The sequence below is a fragment of the Diabrotica virgifera genome, chromosome 10 (assembly GCF_917563875.1).
Source record: "Diabrotica virgifera virgifera chromosome 10, PGI_DIABVI_V3a".
Taxonomy (NCBI): Eukaryota; Metazoa; Arthropoda; class Insecta; order Coleoptera; family Chrysomelidae; genus Diabrotica; species Diabrotica virgifera.
In genome coordinates this window covers 4150842-4175278 of record NC_065452.1, presented here as the reverse complement: position 1 = coordinate 4175278, position 24437 = coordinate 4150842, and the positions used below count along the sequence as shown (strand labels likewise).

General features: G+C 32.8%; 1 protein-coding gene across 1 annotated transcript in view; it reads right to left on the bottom strand.

Moving 5' to 3' along the window:
- LOC114324987 (probable G-protein coupled receptor CG31760) overlaps nucleotides 1-24437 on the bottom strand; it is a 1828242-nt gene that overhangs the window by 966559 nt on the left and 837246 nt on the right. The gene's annotated exons all lie outside the window — the stretch shown is intronic.

Here is a 24437-nt window from a genome sequence, read left to right as displayed (position 1 = left end):
CGAACAAAAATTACTTCAATGGTACAATGCACTTGAAGCAGAAGGTAATAAATTTAAGGTTATATAAATATATTTAGGAGTAACATACGTTCGCTTTTTTTAGAAACACCTGTTGAAAGTAGTCAGAGTGCAAATGAATTACTTTTATGAGGACGAGTACTATGAAGATATAAGTAATAGCAGACCAACAAGGCAATACCGTTGTGAAAACCAAAACTTAGAAGTTGGTGACGAGGAACCATTTTCTTATTCGGAATCGGAATACGAGCCCTGCTTGGAATCGGAACCCGAGTCTGACGCAGAATCTTAAACTACCATTCACAATTCAGATTTAGCAGTAAGTAATGAAAGTATCAATCAACCGACTGTAATTTCGTAGAGTTGAAAAAACTTGATTTTACTGATGAGGACAGGATAAATATCATGCAATTTACGACCTGTGGATATTTTCAAACTTATTGTTGATTCGGATATTTTAAAACTTATTTTCTTAGAAACTAACAAAAACGCTAAAAAGTACAAACCAAAGTGGAATGACGTGTCTTCGGAAGAAATCGGAAAGCTCCTTGCCATTTTGTTGTATATGGAACTAGCTAAATTACCAAAAATATCAAATCATTGGACGCGAAAATTTCTTTAGCGGGATTGTTTTGTTCGCCATATTAGAAATAGATTCCAGGACATACTGCCGGTCCGGAACAAGAATGACGTAACTGCAAATTTCTATTTATTGCGTAATTAACTTCTAAAATACTGTGTACAGATAATACAAAAGCGATAGAGCTGTAACTACGTGCTGAGCCACTACAGGGTATTTGCGACGTTATTGAAATTCGCACCATTTTAGACCTTGTTTCAAATGAATAATGACGCAACTGTAAATAGGGTTAAAAATGCGGGGACTAAATTAAGATAATGAAATTCGGACCAATAGGGATGAAAATAAAAGGCATCGCTGTACGAATAAACGCCATACCGATGCTCCTGGACGGTGACTCTTTATTTATTCACAATTTTATGTATTTAAAAATTTTTAGATGAATAATGACGCAACTGTAGATAGGGTTGAAAAAGGGGTGACTAAATTAAGATACTGGAATTCGAACCAATGGGGATAAAAATAAAAGTCATGATTGTAAGGATAAACGTCATACCGATTGTAGTATAATATGAACCCTCTGTATAAATCATAAATTAAATAAGATGTTATTAACCTTTAGGGTATTGAACAGATATACAAACAATAGTTTATAGTTTTGTATCACATGTTTAATCGGTATAAAACATGCTGAGGAATCAGTATTGGATATATTATATAGATAATTATTAACTTAGTATGTAGAGGTCGAGACGCTAAGAAATATTAGTGTTAATTTTTACATATTATTGTCCGTTACCAGTGAATAAAGTATAATGTATCGAAGACGTATTTATTCTTTTTAATTAATTTGAACCGGAAGGCATTAACATCACACTTATTTGCGACATGGCGATCCTGTAAATTAATTGGAGAATCTTCTGAAGATGAGAACTAAAGATTGGAAACAGAGACGGCGAAAATGGACCAGGACCCAGGAGGAATAAAGGCAACCCAGTGAAAGGACAAAGTGTTAAAATGTAAGTAAGATTGTCTATTTTTATTAAAAATGCTTCCCTCGTTTTATATATTATTATTGAACATTGAATATTTATCTTTGTTGATTATTAAATATTTTATGAAGTTTCGATTTTTTTTAAGAATATCTATGAATTTTGAAACATGAAGTGATTTTTGAATATTTTTATCTATCTTTTGCATATGTTATTACTGAATTTTTGTCGAATATGTATACTATTATTGAATTTTTATTAGCCAGTTGTTTTTATCATTGATATTTATTGAGTATATAGATACATTTTCACCGATTTTGTGTTAAATTTTGTATGATATGAACCTGAATTAATAATTTTTGTGTGATAAATTATATATAAATAATTTTTTTTAATGAATAATGATTAGTGATGACATACGTTGATATAAGAGCTTTACATTGCTAGAAGCAAGAGATATATTTTAACGAACCGACCTGATGAGTCGATATAAGAAATTTGGAGAAGAATTATATAGATTAGAAGAAGAACTAAAAATATTACATATAAGCTGAATATTATGAGGAAATTTGAGACAATAAGAAACCCACTGCTCTTGTCAAATTAAGAAGGTACTAAGTGATTTATAGAAGTTTGAAAGCTTATTAGAGACCCACTCTGTGTTTTGAAGGGTACCTATTTTGTTCATGATTATTCGTGATTAAACAATGGATTTAAAGCAAGGGACTGAGGTCGTGAAATATGTAGAAGAAGTTGATCTATGCAACGAAGTTATACCCGCTTTTATTTAGGTAAAATGCAGAGGTTTGTTATATATGGAATATGTAGAAGAATTGGAACTGTCCTCTCGAGTGAAGCCACTTTGATTAGTCGTACGTAGGCATTGAGGGATAGGTAAAGGAAGTGATTATTATGATGTTATATTATGGAATGAATATATTGATGATTAAATGACAAATGATTGTTATATGAAGATGAACTATGTACACTGTAGAAGTGTTATTATATGAAGAAATATATAGTTGTAGTACCAGACAAGAAGAAGAAGAGAGAAAAAAAAGAGAATTTTTTATTAAAATATGTGGGAAAAATGAAAGAAGAGACATAAAATTTGTCAGAAATGTCAAAATAAACAAGCAAAATTAAGAATAATATCAAATAAGTAGCTAATCATTGAATTATGTCTAAGAATTAAAGTTGTAATTTTTTTTCTCTAAAGTAACGTAAATTATAAATAACTTATTTTTAAATGTAGATAATGAATTCAGGTTAAATTTTCGCGGAAAATGGAAGTGTTTGAATTAAGGATAGACAATATCTTACAATAAGTGTTGGTAGATATTAAGCAAAGAGACACAAAAAAGTGAAATTTTTAGACATTCAACAACAGAGATTATATTTTTATTGTAGTTACGTTATTTTATACCTACTAAGGCAAATAGTAACTAATGGAAAGAAGACTGAAATAGGAAGTAATAGAGTAAAGGTTGCATTTGTATTAACTGATTTGAGTATTAGCTTAGCTTAGGACTTATTAGTTAGATATGAGATTTTTATAATTATTTATGTAGATTAGATTATTCTCCTGTTTATATGAGATGCTTATAGGCACTACAAGAATATGTTAAAAATTTGTATAAGTTTATTCACTGTTTTTATGTGGACACTGCTTTTATGAAGTAAATGTGTGAATGGAGAAAACACTAAAACGCAAGACGGAACAGAAAGTGAATTAGTGATAATATTAAACATTTTTTTAGTATTAGAAAAAACCGGTTTAGGATAGGAAAAAGCATAATATATATGTTTAGGATATTAGGATTACAGTTAGCTTAAGAAACCCTTATCTAGGTTTTATATAGTTAGGTCTATTATTATATAGGTCTATTATAGACTAACTATAATAGTTTGAAAATTTAATTCTTGAAAATAGTATTAGGTAACAAAAAACATTTTGTAAAAGGGAAAGAGGAATATATCGTCAGATATTCTTCTTCTCTTCTTAGGACTTTCTTCTTTTTTAAAAAACGGCAGAGATGTAGTATAATATGAACCCTCTGTATAAATCATAAATTAAATATGATGTTATTAACCTTTAGGATATTGAACAGATATAAAAACAATAGTTTATAATTTTGAATCACATGTTTAATATGCGTGAACTTCAACTATATTTGTTATGATTTAGATCGGTATAAAATCTGCTCAGGAATCAGTATTGGATATACATAGACAGATAATTATTAACTTAGTATGTAGAGGTCGAGACGCTATGAATCATTAGTGTTATTATTTACATATTGTCCGTTACCAGTGAATAAAGTATAATGTATCGAAGACGCATTTATTCTTTTTAATTAATTTGAACCAGAAGGCATTAACGTCACACTTATTTGCGACACGATGCTACTGGATGCATGATTCTCACTTAAAACCTATTTTAAATATTTAAAAATCTTTTTTTGCTCTATGGAGAAATTTGGCTTTTTGCAATTACGTCATTCTTGTTGCGGACTGGCGAACTGCGATTTATTCATTTTGGTGATAAAATGAAACAGCAAATAAACATGTTTAAAAATAAAACATCTCACAGTTGATGCGTTCACTAAGAATTTTAACACCTTGGCAGACAGAACGTCTATAGACGTCTAGTTTCCAATGCTGTAATGTGACACAACGTCTACAGACGACATTTTTAAAATAACGGGCTGTGACAAAAATGTCACAGTACATCTACAGATGCATAGTAAATGTTACATGACGTCCATGGTCATCATCCACATGTTTAAAAAAATGTTTAAGCTCATTGTTTCCATAAGCGCTAAAAAAATACAGCAATTTCTTGATTCTACTTTGCACAATATAAAATATATAGTGTCACAACACTTGCTAATACATTTGATCCACTGTCCGTCAACGTGTTAAGCAGCTAACGGTTCCCGCCGAGCTAGTGTCCATAGATGACTCTATTGTTCGTCCGCTATAACTTTTCCTGTGCGTCACGATTCATTTTCAAACAAAACATAAAGTGAAACGAATGTGTGTGTATATACATTTTGTATACCGTATACTATATACTACACATATCGGCGTACGTTTCACTTTAAGTTTGGACTAAACGCGTTTGAAAATGAATCGTGACGCATGGGAAAAGTTATAGCGGAAGAACAATATCGTAGCATTTAGAGGGAGGATACCGTTCCGGCAGTATATTCCAGGAACGGCCTCAAAATATGATGTGAAAATTTTTAAGTTATGTGACGAAAGTGGATATATAGGTAATGGATTTTTGGGAAGAGCTATGACATTGAAATTTCACATAAACTTGTGTATTAAATCGACAGGAGTCATAGCTTTTGTCAAAATGCAATCTCTTTATAATATTATAACTAAATATTTTCGATTCTAAAATATTGTCTACTTTAAAGATTCTGAGTAAGAAAAGAGATATTTAGTTATATTCTTTGTGACATTTTCAAGGTCATAGCTCTTCCTAAAATCCATTACTTATACATATGAAACCAACATTTATAAAGGAAAGGGTAACACGGTTACTGCGGGACGAAGAAGCAATGCGGTCGTTTTTAATTTTATGAATGATTATCTCGATAGTGGACGTCCCTAGTAGCAGATAATTACTATAAAAATATAGAGTTGGCATAAGTTCTTCGAGAATATAAAGTTATTTTTTTAGACTCAAACGACAAAGAAGCAGTAGGTATGTAAAATATAGATCGCCATGATGGATTCCAACATCCGAAATGTGTAAGCACTACAAAAAAAAGTTACTTTGAAGACTGTAGGTAGCTATAATGTTAAAAAAAGGTTCTAGGAAAAAAAGCAAAAACTCCACTGCTAAAAATCAAATGAAGTGAAAAAAATATATACTGCCAAATAAAATACATAACAATATCCCTATGTAACCGTGGTCTATTCTAATACATGTGGTGTTAAAAACTCAAAGTAAAGTGGTAAATTTAAAAATAATTGTAATAATCAAAAAAGTCATTTATTTCAATTCAATTTAAACACCCACCGTATATTCGGCAATTCGTATCAGCGACATTGAGCAATATGGAACATATTATGGAACAATTAGAAGCAATATTGCTGAAACAATTATCGTAGTTATTTTGAAATTGCTCGATTTGCTCCATTAATTGGTCCAGATTGATCCATTCGTATTGTCGAGCAATTTAATGCTCAAAATTCCCCATATAAACCCACCGTTAATTTCAGTAAGCAAAAATTAGTCAAAAATGCATAAAATTATATAAATGGTCAAAGCAATGCATATATTTGACATATTTAAGCGAATAATTTAACATGTTTAAAATCCTAACTTTAACTATTAGTTCAATTATCGTATATTGGTGGAAACGTAGTAATCAACGTTTTGGTAATTAAAGTAGACGTATGCATACGCACACATGTGTAAGCTCATACTCGAAATTATTAATTTCGTGGTGTCAAAACCATTACTTTGTTGTTTGTCAAATTTTGTGCGAGTAGAGCTAATAAATATATCAGGTAATTAATGTACAAACATGATAAATAATTTAATGCCAAACAGATCAATTTTGGTGAATGTAAATACTTTATACTGGGTCACTGGATGATCAAATATTCCCACGCGATTTGCCTGATAAGATTATAAACCATATAATACCCACAAAAGTAATTAGGTAATTAGTTAAGTATCTTCTAACTTACAAGTAAATTATAGGTTAGGTTCATACTATACGTAAAACCGAGAGATCACTGCTTGCAATAAGCTTAAAAAACAAACTTAAAAACGAGACAGTTGACCATTATGGAAAACCGTTAAGAATTCATTGTGACTGCCGTGGATAATGCTATGATCAAAGAACTTTGCTAACTATACGAGATAAAACTAATATTTAACAATAAAAAACTGAAAACGTTTGTTTCCTATACTTCCACAAAATTTATTATATCTAAGTGACTACAGCTGTTTCGGCGGAGTGCCTTTCTCAAGTAATATAGTTTACAATGTGTTTGCCTTTTTAACCTTCAACTGAAGAGGTTGAGGAGTGGGGAGCTGTTTGTCTCGAGTTGGTCATTCAGAATTATATCTGTATTTTTCAGTTTATTAATTTCCATAGATTCTAAAAAAGATAGCTTAAGGCCTTTATTTTGAATATGTAGAATTTTAAACTCTTCATTGAAAGAATGATTATGATCTAGAAGGTGAAGTGCATATGTAGAAGTGTCTGTTTTTCTATTGTTGAATGCCCTTTTGTGTTCTGCTATCCGTTTGTCAAAAGTTCTGCCAGTTTGACCGATGTACGTTTTCGGACAGTCACCACAAGTTAGTTTGTACACACCACTCTGTAGTTGCTTTCTCTTTCGGCTTTTATTGTTCTTAATATATTTGCTTAAGTTGTTGTTAGTTCTGAAAGCTGGTGTTATTCCTTTCTTTTTTATGTATCTGGCTATTGTTGTTGTTATCTTGCCAGTATATGTGAGAGAGCAGAAGGTACTGGGTTCTTTCTGTGGTGGTGGATACACTAATTTCAGGGCTTTCTTATGGAGTTTTTGGTTTAAAATTTTGTTAACTGTTTGTTCGTTATAGCCGTTGTTTACTGCTATTTGTTTAATGATGTTTAGTTCTATTTCGAAGTTATTTTTTGTCATGGGAATTTCTGTCAGTCTATGTATCATGCTATGGTAGGCTGCTAATTTGTGTTGTGTAGGATGGGATGATGAATTGTGTATAGTTGTGTCAGTATGGGTAGGTTTATGATATATGGAGAACTCATGTTTGTTGTGTAGTCTGGAAATCGTTACATCTAGAAAGTTTATAGAGTTATTCTGTTCTGTTTCTACTGTAAACTCAATATTATTATGAAGTGAATTAATATATGATAGAAATTGGTCAAGTTGTCTGTTAGTTCCTGTAAAGCATACTAGTATATCATCCACGTATCTCCACCAATATAAGAACTGTTTAAATACGGGATGTTTAGAAATTGTTGTTTCAAGTTGGTTCATAAATATATCTGATAGCAATGGGCTTAGAGGATTACCCATAATAAGTCCTGCACTGTTGTTTGTGTATATTTGATTATTGAATTCAAAATAGTCTTGATTTATGCAAATTTCAAGAAGGTGTAAAATTTCAGATGCAATGATCGGATTTGTACTATTATGGTCTAAAAGATTCTTAACTAAAACAAAAGTTTCTGTAGGAGGAACACTAGGAAAAAGATTTTTTACGTCAAATGAAATTAGTCTGGAGTTTTTGGGCAATTGAAAATGTTGTATTTTATTAACTAGTTCTAGTGTATTTTTTACGGTGAATTTAGGTGAAAATTTAGTGTATTCTGTAATAATATCTGACAGTTTTTTTTGAAATTTTATATGACGGAGCTGTATAAAAAGAAACTACAGGTCTTATTGGGTGGTCAGGTTTGTGTAGTTTAATAAAAGAGTATAATTTAGGAGGTTGTGGGTTCATAATATTAAGGTATTTCTGTTCTGTTGGATTTAGTATTGATTTTGAATTTTCAATGGCTAGTTTAATTTGTTTTCGGTATTTTTCTGTGGGGTCTTTGTTTAGTTTTATACTGTTTTGGTTAGTTAAAAATTCTATTTTAACTAACCAAAACAGTATAAAACTAAACAAAGACCCCACAGAAAAATACCGAAAACAAATTAAACTAGCCATTGAAAATTCAAAATCAATACTAAATCCAACAGAACAGAAATACCTTAATATTATGAACCCACAACCTCCTAAATTATACTCTTTTATTAAACTACACAAACCTGACCACCCAATAAGACCTGTAGTTTCTTTTTATACAGCTCCGTCATATAAAATTTCAAAAAAAACTGTCAGATATTATTACAGAATACACTAAATTTTCACCTAAATTCACCGTAAAAAATACACTAGAACTAGTTAATAAAATACAACATTTTCAATTGCCCAAAAACTCCAGACTAATTTCATTTGACGTAAAAAATCTTTTTCCTAGTGTTCCTCCTACAGAAACTTTTGTTTTAGTTAAGAATCTTTTAGACCATAATAGTACAAATCCGATCATTGCATCTGAAATTTTACACCTTCTTGAAATTTGCATAAATCAAGACTATTTTGAATTCAATAATCAAATATACACAAACAACAGTGCAGGACTTATTATGGGTAATCCTCTAAGCCCATTGCTATCAGATATATTTATGAACCAACTTGAAACAACAATTTCTAAACATCCCGTATTTAAACAGTTCTTATATTGGTGGAGATACGTGGATGATATACTAGTATGCTTTACAGGAACTAACAGACAACTTGACCAATTTCTATCATATATTAATTCACTTCATAATAATATTGAGTTTACAGTAGAAACAGAACAGAATAACTCTATAAACTTTCTAGATGTAACGATTTACAGACTACACAACAAACATGAGTTCTCCATATATCATAAACCTACCCATACTGACACAACTATACACAATTCATCATCCCATCCTACACAACACAAATTAGCAGCCTACCATAGCATGATACATAGACTGACAGAAATTCCCATGACAAAAAATAACTTCGAAATAGAACTAAACATCATTAAACAAATAGCAGTAAACAACGGCTATAACGAACAAACAGTTAACAAAATTTTAAACCAAAAACTCCATAAGAAAGCCCTGAAATTAGTGTATCCACCACCACAGAAAGAACCCAGTACCTTCTGCTCTCTCACATATACTGGCAAGATAACAACAACAATAGCCAGATACATAAAAAAGAAAGGAATAACACCAGCTTTCAGAACTAACAACAACTTAAGCAAATATATTAAGAACAATAAAAGCCGAAAGAGAAAGCAACTACAGAGTGGTGTGTACAAACTAACTTGTGGTGACTGTCCGAAAACGTACATCGGTCAAACTGGCAGAACTTTTGACAAACGGATAGCAGAACACAAAAGAGCATTCAACAATAGAAAAACAGACACTTCTACATATGCACTTCACCTTCTAGATCATAATCATTCTTTCAATGAAGAGTTTAAAATTCTACATATTCAAAATAAAGGCCTTAAGCTATCTTTTTTAGAATCTATGGAAATTAATAAACTGAAAAATACAGATATAATTCTGAATGACCAACTCGAGACAAACAGCTCCCCACTCCTCAACCTCTTCAGTTGAAGGTTAAAAAGGCAAACACATTGTAAACTATATTACTTGAGAAAGGCACTCCGCCGAAACAGCTGTAGTCACTTAGATATAATAAATTTTGTGGAAGTATAGAAAACAAACGTTTTCAGTTTTTTATTGTTAGATAAAATGAACTTCCATCAAGTAACGGTCGAATCCATCAATTAAAACTAATATTTTCTAATGTTAGCTATCCATATTCTAATGGATCTGTAGAAATAGTTCATGCTACACTCTTCGAAATGATTAGAGCAAATCAAACCGAAAACCCCCAAGGCTACTTCACGACAGTCCCTTATGCAATAATATACTACAACAACACGAAAAATAAGATCATACTGATAGGACATACTGCATGACGACCACCAGAAACTCTATAGATACAATAAAAAAACACTAATGACTAAATAAATTAAGCCGCGTCCTCACTGGTAAATTTTTCATGCGTATTGAACTCATGGTTCGTTGCAACAATTTGCGCCGCAAGAAATTGCGTCTCAAATTTTTACCAGTGAGGACGCGGTGCTCATATCATTTGATTTTCGCTCGAAAATCAACAACCGATATAGCGTAAAGCGTTGGTTTCCTCGAAAGCGGCACCGACCAACTGCGACCGTAACACTGCGATGAATGACGTCATAAAAAACTGTACCACGCAAAATAATAGCGTTGGTTTCCAAGGATGCGTTGTTTGTAATATGAGCTATATAGGTATCACCTCGAGAACTCTATCATCTCGAATAATTTCACATAAAAGTGATTCTAGACTACATCCTGAACGTTGTGCTTTAGCAGAACATGTTTCCAAAGAGGGTCATGTAATGGATTATCAACATACTAAAGTACTAGCTTCTGAAAACTCATATAAAAAAAGACTTTTTTTGGAAATGGCTTTTATCTTTCAACAAGAAAATTCGATCAACAAAAAATCAGATGTAAGACATCTCATTGAAATTTATTCTTATTTGCTCACTTTAGACAAAAATAACCAATTTAAATTTAATAATTCAGGTTCTTCTTTAATTTAATACATAATTTGTAGATTTTTTCAGTGTAGACTACATAATAATCAAAGACATGGACTATAAAACAATTTTGCATTGATTAAAACTTTTGTATTATCATTTCGCTCTTTTCCTATTTCAAAATTTATTATAAATTTATCAAAAATTGTAATTGGTTCAGTGTTTGTGACGTGTCCGTATGAATTCAAAGAAAAATGAATAAAAATCCATAACATTTTGTTAGACATTTTGTAAAATGCCAATTAGACATACACAATTTTTTAAAAGAATATTTTAGCTTTTATCATTTTATACTCAGATTTTTATAAGTTTTTATATAATTTTTACTTTTAATTTATATTATTTACTACTTTTACCAAGACAAAATTTCGTTGTTATGTCAATATTTAACAACTAGGCGCTACATCCTCAAATAATGTAAGTACCAAAACATATAAATAATTTTTAGTAAGATTGTTCTGTGATATGCGGTGTTTCTAGTGAGAGTATTAGCTCTGCATTTCTCAAAACAATATTTTGTTATTTTTGTGTTTTTGGGGATCCTTGACACCTGGTTTAGTGAGAGAAAACTATGGTGTTTTGGATTTTTGATGGCACAAAGATAACAATTTTTATTGATTTTAGTTAGACTAATTGTTAAATACTGTAGATTTATATTTGTAGTTTCCCTGAAGATGATAATAAACATTATCGAAAGCTTGGAATTATTATAAAGAGTTTTCTTTGAGATTGCTGCTACCCCAATATTTCAACCTTGTTTATATATATATATATATACATATATATATATATATATATATATATATATATATATATATATATATATATATATATTCATATCTTTACGCTAAATAATAATCCTTTATGGTGAAAATATGTAACTCTCTCGTGGGCCGACCATTGTTTGTTAAAAGGAAACATGTTCATATCGCGAAACAACCATCCTACTAACTTCAATTTTGCTGATTAACTCTGTTTAGGTTTTGCGGCGTTTACCATAAAACAAAACGAAGTTGGAAGTTAAATATTTAGTCATTAATTAGAGTAACATTTATCTAAAGTGAGCAAAAAATAACGCAACGAATTCCGAAGTTTGTTCAATGAAAACAGAATATTCGAATAGGGATATATTTTAGAATTAATTTTTGACTGTATAATTGCAAGGACTTACTTTGTTATGAACGTTGAAAATAAATTAGTTATTATGGCATTACCTAAGGCAATTAAATTATGTATTTATATGTACAAATGCAGTAGTCTAGTGGTCAGGATTGTTCCGTGGTCGATTCAAACTTCTTTTTGCGTGACGGGAATTTGTTATAAACAATTTAACTATTTAAATGATTTTAATTTGTAGACTAACAAAGATCATTTTTACATAACGCAATTTTTGCTCCTTTGAAAAAGCTACAAAATTATGTATGGTAAACCTTAATTCAATAATTAGAACCGGAGACATTGCAAAAGTTAGTGCAAAAGCCTTACAAAATTAGGGCATTTAGACTATTTTTCACTTGGAACTAGGCGTTGTTTAGAGTAAAATGACTTCAATATGGCTCAAATTGAAGAAAAAACTACCAGCTATAAAACCAAACCTTAACAAAAATCTAAATGTTAATTATAACAAAGTTAAAACAATCATAAACGGATATTTTTTATAAAAAAAATCATATATGTTTATAAGGTTTTTAGCTACTAAAACTTTAGATTATATCAAAATTTGATACATTACTCTGATACATTACTATGGTAGTCATTACTCTCTTAATAGTGTACGAGTACCTGAATACTAAGTAAATTTTAAATTTTAAATTTTAAAAAATCCAATTTTACAATAACTACAATTTAAGGCAGTGTATTAAGTTTTTGACCGATTTCTATGTAATTTGTTTAGGTATTAGCAATTTAAATTGATTAGTATTACGTAAATACAGTTTAAAATTTATAAGTTATTATTGTAATAAATCTTCGTTTGGAAATGGTGATTTTTATTTTTAGCAAAAACTGCGGTTGTAGAAAAAGTATAGTGTGTAACACTTGCAGAAAGGTAGTTTCTCACTCGTTTGAATTGCGGCACAGGCTTGCTCTCGTGCCGCAACTTTTCAAACTTGTGAGAAATTAGTAGGTACCTTTCTGCACTTGCTGCACAATATACAATTGTCATAATGGTTCTTTCTACTGAAGAAAAAGTGTTTTTCGTAGTATATTATTTCCGCTCATACGGAGTTGGACGGAATTTTTTTTTTTTTTTTTATATAGCCTTTTTTCTATTCGAAATGTCGAATAAAGGCCTCTCCCATTTCTCGCCATTCATCTCTGTTGTGTGTGAGGCGTTTCCACATTGGTCCTGCGACTCTTCTGATGTCATCGCTCCAGCGCATTTGAGGTCTTCCTCTTGGTCTTTTCGCTTCGTACGGTCGCCAGTTTCCAACTTCCTTGCTCCATCTACCATTTTCGAGACGTTCGTTGTGTCCAGCCCATTTCCATTTTAATTTAGCCGCTTGTTCCACGGCTTCCCTTACTTTTGTTTTGTTTCGGATTGCTTCGTTTGTTTGCCGATCTATTAGTGAGATACCAAGCATCTGTCGTTCCATGGCTCTTTGAGTTTTTCTAATCTTGTCCATGTTCATTTTTGTGAATGTCCAGGTTTGAGCTCCGTAAGTGAGAACGGGAAGGATACAAGAATCGAACACTTTGGTTCGAAGGTATTGTGGTATCTTTTTGTCTTTTAGTATATATGAGAGTTTTCCGAATGCAGCCCATCCCATTCTTACTCGTCTGCTTATTTCGGTAGTTTGATTTTCTTTGTTTACCTTGATATTCTGACCTAGATATATATATTCTTTTACATGTTCCACTTTTGTTCCTTGGATGGTTACCGTTGGTTGATCATCTTTGTTCGACATTAGCTTAGTTTTGCTCAAGTTCATTTTTAGTCCTTTTTTTAAGGATTCTCTATGAAGCTCATCGATCATCACCTTCAGTTCTTTCCAGCTGTCGGCTATTAGTACCACGTCATCTGCATATCTTAGGTGGTTTAAATACTTTCCATTTATCGAGAGTCCCTTTGTTTCCCAATTTAATGATTTAAAGATGTCTTCAAGTGCGGCAGTAAATAGTTTTGGAGATATGGTGTCTCCCTGTCTTACTCCTCGGTTGATTTTGATTGCCCTAGTTTTCATGTCGTTATCCATCGTGACTACCATTTCAGCATGTTTGTATATATTATGTATTAATATCCTATATCTAGAATCGATTCTGCTATTGACCAGTGCTTCCTCAATAGCCCATAATTCTATGCTGTCAAAAGCTTTTTCGTAATCTATAAATGCTAAGCAGATTGGTAAGTTGTACTCGTTAACTTTTTCCATTAGGATCTTTAGTGTGTGAAGATGGTCGCATGTACTGAAGCCTTTTCTAAAACCGGCTTGTTCTGCTGGTTGATATACATCGAACTTTGTTGTCAATCTATTTGTAATTATTTTTGTGAATGTTTTATAAAGTTGTGATAGTAGTGATATTGGAATAATGGTTGTGATAGTTGGACGGAATAATGGCACATATTTAAGGCCTTGTCCATATGTCGGCGGTTTGCCAACGTCGACTGCGCGGTTTACCGATTTTACTTGAAATCACCCCAATCCGTCTTGGAAGTTTCACTCTGATACCAAGAAAAACAGGGGGAAACAGGTAAACCGCGCAGTCGACGTAGTCAAACCGCCCGCATCTGGACAAGCCCTAAACAAGTGTCAGAGAGATATCAAAATTTTAAAAATGCGTCCCCTAGTAAAGCTGTAATGCTAGCGGTTATTGAGAAATTTCGTCGCACTGGTTGTGTATTATGTCAACGCAAAGGCTCTTCAAAGTCATCGCAGAATAGTTAGTACTAATGCTAATAGAGCGCGCTTGTTTTACCAAATCATCCACTCTACGCAAAGAAATCTTCTACACTTTGGAAGTCTCTTTCATGGAGACTTCTATGGAAGTCTCTTCCATAAATGTTTCGGATAATCGTGAGAGAGAAATTTTCTGTGGACGCGTGCTGAGCTTAGTGTCAGGGCCTATTTTACCACTAGGCCCGTGAGGCACCTGCCTCGGGCCCGTATTTGAATGGGGCCCGGAAAGATCACCAAACAAAATATGTTTATTACAATAACAAAACAAATTTTCAAAATTCTTTTATTTTACGAACAGGCAATGATAAATGATAACCATAAGAGTTATGATTAAGTGGATAAGCGCAAACTTTTGATCAGGTAAACAGGAAAGAAAAATAGTCCAAACACTAGACAACCACCTAGAGAGAATAGCCGACTTCACTGATAAATGGAAAATAAAAATCAACACCGAGAAGACGCAATTCATCATCTTCACACAACAAAGCGGACCACCTCCAACCGAGCTAACGATGAGAGGAAACATCATTCAATCAACTCCATCAGTGAAGTATCTAGGCGTTCACCTGGACAGTAGACTCAACTTCAACCTGCATACAAAGAAAATCAAAGAAAAAGCCACTGCGGTAAAAAGACTAATTTTACCTTATATTTTCAGGACATCTCCACTGTCAAAGAAGAAGAAGATTCAACTATACCAAGCATACGTGAGGTCCATGATGTTATATGCAGTACCAGTTTGGAGTTCCACAGCCAACGCTAGCTGGAGAAGATTAGAAGGCACCGAAACGTCATGCTACAGAATCATCGAAGGCTCAGCATCGCAGGACCGGCTGACAAATGCAACCGTCCAGGAAAGGCTCCAGTACACACCACTGAGGAAGGTGGCTGAGAAAAGGACACATTACTTCTTCCACCAAGCCACAAGAAGACTCCTAAAGACCAGGAACACCCTCGAGAATAACAGGATCCAGAGGATGTTACGAGAAAAACACCGTCTGATCGACCACATGATCAGACGATAGCCAGGTGGTTGCAAACCGGTCAGGAAAGTAGGTACGAAGCCAGAAAAAGTACCTACAGAAGAAGACGTCCAGGAAACGATCAACGAGTGAAGAATCAAGGCCCAAGGATGCAGTTCAAAGGAGGTGGTGCACATAGTGGAACACGTAGACGAAGAAATAAAATATCTTAAGATTTTAGAATGCAATGTAAATATTATTAAGGCAATAAACGTTTTTATTTTTATTTTTATTTTTATTTTTTATTTATACTAACGCAATACAAATGAGAGAGCTTTTTTTCGACCCTGAAATCGAAAAAGGGGGCTGGTGACATGGTCGTGACTTAGACGGAATACACCCAGTGATTTACAATAATTACGATTTTAATTATGTGTAAAAGGAAATGGTTAAAGAATCATTCTCTTCAAGACATCTACTGGTCATAACATTTACTTATTGTAATTTGTTTTACAGACTGTAAATAAATTGGGAGGATAAATAAAAAAAATTTCTCAAAAATATTAGGTCTTCACATATACCTTCCAATGGTCAGTCACAAATAATACGAGAAAGAAAAATGGCATATTCAGTAATGTATGTAATTCGTTTAAACCTTAAAAAGACGGGTTTTTCTTCATATTTACAAACTCATTTGCCCCGTCGTACTTCAATTATCTGCACTTGTTTAATATTTGTAATAAAAGAATTTCATTACCTATTTAATTAATAAAAAATATTACCTTAATATCCGAAATAAGCTTAATATCCTTTTAAGTATCCGATAATATCCCGATATTAACCTCTGCAACACCTGAAATAGTCGGATACCTGTTTTGGATGATGTTCTCTAGCTAATGATCAGGTTGAAATGGCTGGGGACTATATAACGTCTTTCTGGGATTATATTATGTGCCAGGGTTTTATATGGCAACATTCGCGTAACCATCCCCGTCTCTAGAGGGTGCCGGTATATGTATGTGTTACATTAAGAAAGGGTCTCTCAGTAATCAGCTGTTGCTGCTATTTGGAAAGTTTAAAATATGTATTTAACTAAAAGGTGTTGTATTATGTAACTCTAGTGTAAAACAAAAGAATATAAAAATAAATGCTGGAATGTCTCAAAATTATCTTAAAGATTAGTATTTCGAAAAACTCTTACATAGAAAAAAAATATAAATTATCAACAGGGATTTCGAAATACTCCAGGGAAATAGGTAAAAAGACCCTGTTCGCGACTTTGAATATTACAGGTGTCTGACAACTTTTTTAGTGATTGTTAACCTTTATGAAGAAAACCTACCTGTTTTCTGTCAGGAGTTCGGAGCAGTTTTTAATTATTAACAATTTAGTAAAAAACGCGATTTTGCCGATTCTTTCCAACCCAATAAAAAGCTAAATAGTTGATATAAAATCAGAAAATTTGCTTTTTATAACATTGAGACAGCTTTAAAATGGTGATTTTTAAAAGTTAAATGGTGAATTTGTTGTTTCGCAAACTGCAAAATAAGTCAAAATCGTTATTTATTAATAAAAATTACTAAAAATTAACCTAGAACTTTGGTATTTCACCGAAACTTGGATACTGTGGCAATTAACAAACACTCAAAATTCCAGAAAGCCGGATTTAAGTACCCGTGTTGAGCTGCCCCCCCCCCCTAACTTGCAAAAATTAAAAAACAAATAGCCCTGATTTATGAGCTTTCATATTCCGCAAATTAAAAATTTTGAGCTCGTTTCACTGAGCAGGAATTAAATATTTTAGTGGGGGGGTTGAGTCAGCCCCCCACTACTTAAAAATAGGAATATTGAATCGATTTTTGCGGCAGAATTACGAGCTATTTATGGGCTCTTGAAATTATATAGTTTCGATTTTTGAGCTCATCCCGTTCACCCCCAAACAACCCTTTAATTGATTTAACTTAAGAGAGAAATGCTGTAAAAACTTAAAATATATCGTGTTGCGGATATAATTCCTATAGCTTATATACTCTAAGAATAAACTATTAAATCACGTGCATTTCGATTATTGAGCTACAACCCATTCGCAAGAAAACCACCCTATCTTCCCGGCTTAAGAGAAAGTTGTACTTAAATTGCATTAAATTAATCATTTGACAACTAAATATCATTTAATAATTTATAAGCTCCCAAATTACGCGCATTTATGTCAGTAAATTGCAATTTATTTTGCATAGTGCAATCACTGAAGGTAAAAATTAACGATTACCTTCAATTTCTGTGAACCTTCATCGATTTTCACGAAAATTGGTCAGTGGTTAGAGGATACCTCAAGAAACAAAGGTGACATGGTACCACCTTGTGCCTTTACCCTGAGGGTGGATACCGCCCCTTCTCGCGGGTGAAAATTATTTTATAAAAAATAATTGCACAAATCAATAAAACAACAAATTATAAGCAAAATTTATTATATAAAGTTATTAAAATAAGTCAATACTTTTTAAGTTATTAAAGATCAAAGATTTTAATTATTCGTGAAAAAAATGCAGGTTTTGAAGCGGTTTTTCGTAAATCACTGAAAAACTGAAAGTCTTTACAAAAAAGTTAATAGTAGTTTAAGTCGTATAGCTTATATTCTAAGAATAAACTCTTAAATCACGCGCCTTTCGATTATTGAGCTACAACCCCTTCGCAAGAAAACCACCCCATGTCACCCCATCGCAGCCCCGAAGGGGGCCCCGCGATTGTAATCGCGTTATACTGTCTATAGGCAATATAACGCGATTAAAAACCTACATTATAGCCGAAGAATGTAAGTAACATTATATGTAGTATATTTTTTATGAAAACAGAAAAGATGTTATATTGATGGTAAATATTTAGCTTAAAATAATGTGATTTCAATTTTTTTTGTGTTGGTCAACTAAAATAGCAATATGTAGGTAGGTACAGGAAACTTCAGTCATGGAGTACATTAAAATGCGTTTTCAAGTGGTTAAATATCAATTTTCCCGGACTCCTTCTGCTGGGTGATTAACCCCAGACCCCCCGGTAGGGAGCCCCAGATCACGTTTGCCCCGGGGCCCCCAACATCGTACTTATGGCCCTGATTTAATGACATATTCGAATTCAGAATATTCAAAAAGCAAATAGAAACATTTTTGAACAAAGTAAAATGATGAATTCACTGATATCTTTTAAAATTATTTAATATAAAACAGTTTTATTGTTTAAAGAATTAATAAACAATTAGAGGCATCTGTGAATAGAACTTTTCACTTTAAGATAAGATATATAAACTAATAAAAAATGTTTAAGAAAAATATAAGCTTGTTTGATTTTTTCCGAAACCGAGACTTCCCTAAAACGTGTGTTATAATTTCCTTATCTTACCGTTTATCTGTTGAGAGATTGTCCAATGATTACACAAGAAAAGCCATCAATAATTGTTAAATAACTGCGTACCAAACTCAAGCAACTATAACCGTAAAACAACACAAACATAAATAACATTCAATGCAAACAACCAATATGAAATTACTGGCGATAATATTGTATCGAAATACTAAAAGTAGGTAAAGAACAGAGAGAAAGAAAACCCATTTTTAGATTTAAAAATATTGTTCTTAAATTCTTCAAATTGCAATTCTAATATCTTTCAATAGTCACGTAAAAGCATTATATAGTTTATTGTCGTGCCATAAAATTTTGGTAGGCCGGAAGGGATTAAGTTTCTAGATATTATGAGATGATTCACTTGGCAAATACGTCTAGTTAGAAATTTTTACGTTTTTAAATTTAAACAGACAACGTAAAAATAATATAACAATAACAGATTTTTACATAATATCAGATGACAAGATGGGGCCCGTAAGCGATTGGGGCCTCCCCGCAAGCTTCATGATGCGAGCCCTCTGTTACGCCCCTGAATATGTTATTAAACGGTCATAGAAAAAATGACTTTCCAGTAAGTCACAATTTATATTTAAAAATCGCACATTTATAGAAAAAATGTAGTAAATCTACTATCTCACAAACCCAAAATAAAAACATTGAACCGAATAAATATGCTGGGAGTGATACACAAATTACTCAATAAAAAAAAACATTTGACACCCCGCATAAAAACCTGTGGCATAAAACTAAATTTTTATTTTCTCATGGAATAACCATAACCCACGTGTACGTAAATAAAAGGCAGCTTCTTGAAAACAGCTCCATTTACATTTCGCACTTCCAAATGTCGCATAACAACCCTATAAAATTCCTTATTGTCAAGCAGTGGCGTATCGGAACCTTAAGTAGCGGTCAGATTTATGATTTTACGGAAACCGAAATGTATAACACAGTAATAAATTTACCACAATAGTATGGGATATAAAAATGGAAAATATCTTTATGTTTTGTATAAATAATAAAGTTATGAAAAGGTTGAAAAAAGTTTTATGTACTTCTGGTGATAAATGTACATTTGGTCTGGTGATGTACTTCTGGTGAAAATAAAAATACCTTTGAAAATTGAACATTACGTAGTCAGTAAAAATAGAAAAAAGAAAACTGTAATAAATGAGTATATATATTAAAAAGATACCTAAGCGTATGTATGCTTGTATATGTTTTTTATAGAAGTTGGGAAAATGGATGTCCATATTTTTGGTTTTTACGCATTTTAACTGTCTCGAAGATCCTTACATATTCCAAAACTGGATTTAATTTTTAAGAGATAATAACAACTACAACACGGTATAGTAGTATGTACATACATAAAAATAAACAAATACATCCACTGTATTACAGCCGTACACTAGCTAAATACAATTTTTAATATAACACACACATACAAAGTAAAATTTCCAGCCTGAAACACTGAGGAGCAGGTCTTTCCTTGGGAATATGATGATATTAGATGATTTTATACATGTTAGCTGCAACATACCGTTGGAAACTAATATCTTGTAATTTGTTTTCACAAAACAACAGGGACCTCTGTAATTGGCCTGAAGATGGGACATATAATGTAAGTCCCGAAACCGGTTGGCGTTTTCATCAGTTTTTCATCATTATAAAAATTGTAATTTAAAATGCCAAAAGAAAATATTTTAAGCCTCATGAATAATAAAACAATTCCACAATTTTCACCAGTAAAACAACAGTGTAATGTGCGATAACGCTGTCAATGATTATTTCAGTTAAACTTTTGTTTTCGTTAAAATTGTTAGTTTTATTTTAACGTTGTCCATTATCCTCATCAACGAATCTAATAGTTTTCTCCACTTCGTTAAGCTCTCTCAAATATTCCAAAGTTTATCTCAAAAGTTACAGTTTTCCCAAGAGCAGCATAACAACTAGAGGAATATAGCATTTTACTTTAATTCATTTATTATTAATTATCCTTTACGCTTGAAAATACTTAATTAATATTTTACCTTCTAATCTCACTCTATAATGCAACAAGATAAAAACAAATACTTGTTAAGTTGTTAATGGAACAGGAACAAAAATAACGATCAAATCATTTTGAATGTATACTTTTAACAAAGTACGTTTAAAGGAAGTAACTAAAATTCTAATTTATATAGAAATTGTAGTAGTTATTCCCGGAACTCCAGCAGCTGTTTGAAGAGTAAATTTTAGAGCAACCAGATACAGCTCCTTACGGTGCTATAAAACCGGGATATAATCTTTGCAGACATTCCGAGTGTATGAGTTGGCAGCGGCTTTAGATAACTAATTCTGCAATGAAATACCATTATGTGAATGGAAGCTAAGAACAGAGAATGGGTTTTCAAAAATGCAAGCCAATATCGCAAATTTAATGTTTTACGTGGCGACATGCGGTAAAATCGATAAATGCCCAGTTAAGCGTTAATGAAGTTATTGGCGAATACTTGAAGAGAAAAAGATAAAACCATTCATTACATTCTTGGGGCAACTGCGTTGCGCCAGTTAATACTGTCAATAAATGTTGTACTTGCACACTATTTATTCAAAGCTAAGAGGACACATATGTTTTCAGGAAAAGCTGAATTTAAAATAACGCAGGGCGTCAAGATTACCGGAACATGAAAATGCAAATGAATCGTTATCAATACCAAGAGTAATACATTATATTTATAATTACAGATTTTTTTATATTTATATTGGGACAAGTTCAAGAGAAATCGTTGGAATACAACAAACCGGCATATTTATGTTTCGTGGATCTTAAGAAATCATTTGACAGGGTCACATTATAGGACGTTATTCATTTGTTATACTCGAGAAGGGTACCTCTAGGAATAATTAAAACGATCGAAAACATCTACCAGAACAACACAATAAAAGTAAAAGTGGAAGATGAACTAACTGACCCAATTGAAGCCTGCAATGGGATAAGACAGGGGGATTCCTTGAGTCCTTTATTTTTCAACCTGATCATGGACGAAATAATAAAAAAGTAAGAACTAAAAAATGATACCAAATGGGAGAAAAACAACTTAAAATAATCTGATATGCGGACGATGCAATACTAATCTCTCAAAGTGAAGATGATTTACAACGTATGCTGCACCAATTTAACATAACCGCCAGAAACGTTAACATGTTAATTTCCTCAAAAAAGACAAAATGCATGGTTATAACAGCAGATCCATTAAGATGTACATTGGAGCTGGAAGTTCAGATAACAGAACAAGTGATGGAGTTTAAATACCTAGGTATCACACTATCTATTTACGAAAGGCTCGAAACAGAAATGGAGGATCAAGTGAAGAGAGAAAAATAGAGCCGCAGGTGCCTGAATGACACCATATGGAGAAATAAAAATATCGGAAAAGAAATGAGAGGCAGAATTTACAAAACAGTCATCAGACCAATAATGACATACGCGACAGAAACACGACCCGACACATAGAGAACAAAAATATTGGTCGAAACAGCGGAGATGAAAACCCTTCGAAAAATCGATGGTAAGACTCTATAGGACAGAGCTAGAAGTACAGATATATGACGGAGGTGCAAGGTGAATAACATTAATAAGTGGGTAAGAAACAGAAGAATAGAATGGAATGACCAGATAAGCCGAATGACAACAAATAGGGTAGTCAGTACAGCGAGAGACGGTTCCCCAATAGGAAGACGATCAGTGGGAAGTTCACGAAAACGATGAAACGACAACTTACTAGAGGCACAATAACACGGCATAATCTATCTTGTTCATAAGAATATCTTCTTCTTTCTAGAATGATCGATCATTCTAGTAGGCTACTATCTGTTCATTGCCATCAAGTCATCCCCGGACGATGAGGTCCAGCATTCTAGCCATCGTTTTGGTGGTCTACCCTATGATGTGTTACCTACTGGTTTATCCGTTTTTGATCTTTTATCGAGTCTGCTGTCCTCCATTCTCTTTATATGTTTCTTCCAATATCTTCGTCTCTGTCTGACCCACCTTCTTCTGTCCTGTATTCCACAGTTTTGTTTGATGTCTTCACTTATTATACTGTCACGTAGAATTTTGCCTTGTATACTTCTTAGTGTTCTCATTTCAACTTTGTAACGTTCTGTTTGTGTCTGGTCTTGTTTCTGCCTCATATGTTATAATAGGTCTTATTGTTGTGTTATATATTTTGACTTTGCTTTCAGTATTTAGATATTTGTTCTTCCATACGATTATCGTACGTCTTCCATACACGTATATGCAAGATTATCGGATTTAAAAGGCAAAGTTTTTCAATCCTAATAGGGACATTAATAATATTGAAAAATATTAAAAATGTTACTAAAAGATTTTTAAATTGAAAACTTATTGGTCGATTTCCCTGGTGACACCTCCAAGGCTTCTACAATATGCAAGCCAGATGGATGCTGCAGTGAAAACAAAAGGGAAGGAATTCTACACTATGCAATTCACAACCCCCGTCTGCAGCTTGGTGAAGTTCCAACGGAAAATGGACCTAGTTACTATATAGGAGTAATACTAATATAAAAATAAAAATGTATACCATTTTTATTGAGTTGCAATGCGAAGGCAACACAATCTTATTTTTCACTTAGAATACGGAGCGCAGAATACTCTGAATCGACGATTTTGACTCTTGTAGTCTCATCGGAGAGACGTAGGTCTGCTGCTCCATACTTTAAATGACCAACATCGAGAGTTTATCCCCCACATCGCAACTGACGTGAATGGATTAGGTGACCAGCGTCATCTGGCAATTGAAAGGCAAAGTTTTTCTTCAAAAGGGTACACATTTTTATTATTATTATCTGATTTATTTAATACAAAATTTTAATGAAAATCCTCCACCTCTTTCCTTGAACCCTTCTCAGAGCGTGGTGACACTTTAAATATTATTAACTTGTTGTCTCTATTGGCTGCAATCATGTGCTAGATAAACGGGATTTTTCCATTCGTATGCCAGTGATGTTAGATATCATCATCCTATGGGACTTTGGCCTTTTACCTTTCCTTCTACTACCAAAAGTTGTACAGTCCCCGTTCTTCTGGCTATGTGGCTGAAGTAATGTAGGTATGCTAGGTTTACTTGTTTTAATATGCTGTCTTCTATATTAAACTTTTCTAAAATCGACAGGTTGGGTCTGTGTTCTATCGAGGACATGCGTAGAATTTTTCTGTAAGTCCACATTTCGAAGGCTTCAATCTTGCTTCTATCGATATCTTTGGACCCATGTATAAGTCGGTTCCATGTTTCACCTACATATGCAGCAATGGATAAAATGAGCATTGACCAACTTGAGCTAGGTATCCCTTGTATTGTTCAGTA